Source organism: Clupea harengus, unplaced genomic scaffold, assembly GCF_900700415.2.
Source record: "Clupea harengus unplaced genomic scaffold, Ch_v2.0.2, whole genome shotgun sequence".
NCBI classification, from domain to species: domain Eukaryota; kingdom Metazoa; phylum Chordata; class Actinopteri; order Clupeiformes; family Clupeidae; genus Clupea; species Clupea harengus.
In genome coordinates this window covers 42,501-45,000 of record NW_024879586.1, presented here as the reverse complement: position 1 = coordinate 45,000, position 2,500 = coordinate 42,501, and the positions used below count along the sequence as shown (strand labels likewise).

Below are 2,500 nucleotides of genomic sequence, written 5' to 3'. Positions count from 1 at the left end.
ACAGAGTGCCTTTTAAAAACCTTTGAGGAAAGGGAGTCATTCCCAGTGTCTGACAATAATGATAAAATGGAACCATCTAGAATGAGTGGATACCACAATGTATGTATTTGTGGAAGGGTTTGTCTAATTTTTTTAATTTTAACAATTGAATCAACACAAAGTGAGGACAGAAACAAAAAGATAAAATGCATGCACTGGTATTTCCATTTCCAAGGTCGCATGTGTTAATTGTGTTCCATCGAAGGCATGCAGGCCAGACACACATGTCTCCTCACGAGAACCTGTCTGAGATCAGTGGGATGTACAGTAAGATAGCCTGGCAGTCACAGGTGTCTCCTCACGAGAACCTGTCTGAGATCAGTGGGATGTACAGTAAGATAGCCTGGCAGTCACAGGTGTCTCCTCACGAGAACCTGTCTGAGATCAGTGGGATGTACAGTAAGATAGCCTGGCAGTCACAGGTGTCTTGTGAGGAATGTAAATGATTCCGAGCCACACAGAGCTGGTAAGCCCTTTTAATGCCAGCCATCGACGAACTGTCATGCTCTCTCCATTAGACGTCAGTCAGAAACACAGGGGAGAGGGGTGAGAAAAAGCCCTCTACAATGAGATCGCTCAAGGGGCTTTCATCCATTCCATTTAATGAAGGAGTACGGACAGGGAGGCAGGAGGAGAGGAAGAGAGGAAGAGACAGTGGGATGGAGAGAAAGGCAGAGAAAGGGGTGGGAGTGGAAGATGGCTGATGGCTGATGATGTCACATAAGGTCCTGTTGTCTCCCCGTGCAGCTGAAAATATAGGCACAGCTGAAGCTTGTTTCAGCCAATCACAGCTCAGGATGCTCTGCATCAAGGACTAATGCTAAAGCCCAGCAGCATCTGACCACTTTGGACAAGGAGTCCCCATTATCATCAAAGAGCACACACACACACACACACATACACATACACAAGGAGTCCCCATTATCATCAAAGAGCACACACACACACACACACATACACATACACAAGGAGTCCCCATTATCAACATAGAGCACACACACACACACACACATACACATACACAAGGAGTCCCCATTATCAACATAGAGCACACACACACACACACACACACATACACATACACAAGGAGTCCCCATTATCAACATAGAGCACACACACACACACACGCACACACGCACACACACACACACACACACACACACACACACACACACACACACACACACACACACACACACACACACACACACTCACACACACACATACACAAGGAGACCCCATTATCATCAAAGAGCACACACACACATACACATACACAAGGAGTCCCCATTATCAACATAGAGCACACACACACACACACACACACACACACACACACACACACACACACACACACACACACACACACACATACACAAGGAGTCCCCATTATCATCATAGAGCACACACACACACACACACACACACATACACACACACACACACACACACACACACACACACATACACAAGGAGTCCCCATTATCATCATAGAGCACACACACACACACACACACACTCACACACACACATACACAAGGAGACCCCATTATCATCAAAGAGCACACACACACACACACATACACATACACAAGGAGTCCCCATTATCAACATAGAGCACACACACACACACACACACACACACACACACACACACACACCACACACACACACACACACACACATACACAAGGAGTCCCCATTATCATCATAGAGCACACACACACACACACACACACACACACACACACACACACACACACATACACACTCACACACATACACATACACATACACACACACACACACACACACACACACACACACACACACACACACACACACACACACACACACACATACACAAGGAGTCCCATTATCATCATAGAGCACACACACACACACAAACACACACACACACACACACACACACACACACACACACACACAAGGAGTCCCCATTATCATCATAGAGCACACACACACAAACACACACACACACACACACACACACACACACACACACACACACACAAGGAGTCCCCATTATCATCATAGAGCACACACACACTCACACACACACACACACACACACAAACACACACACACACACACACACACACAAAAGGAGTCCCCATTATCATCATAGAGCACACACACACACACACACACACCTGCTCCACCCCCTATAGTTACGCCCCTGGACATTAGGCTACTTGGTACGGTTCTATTTATAACAATAGTGGTTATTGAAGTCAGCTTTTATCCGCATATGTTACACTTGCTAATGAAGTGTAACCAATTGCAGTTGTTTTTGGGAAATAAAGCAGGCTATTACAGGCCTGCCCGTGACTCAAATGACACTGCACTGCACCCACCCTTCCTTCCTCATGTTAAATCCTTATGCTTGGTTTTACCAGAACTAAATAGAATGCATTTTGAGATCAACAGCAGTGGTATG

General features: G+C 45.9%; 1 protein-coding gene across 1 annotated transcript in view; it reads right to left on the bottom strand.

Moving 5' to 3' along the window:
- The window catches only part of LOC122129061 (gap junction delta-2 protein), a 17,441-nt gene that overhangs the window by 13,715 nt on the left and 1,226 nt on the right, over positions 1-2,500 (bottom strand). The gene's annotated exons all lie outside the window — the stretch shown is intronic.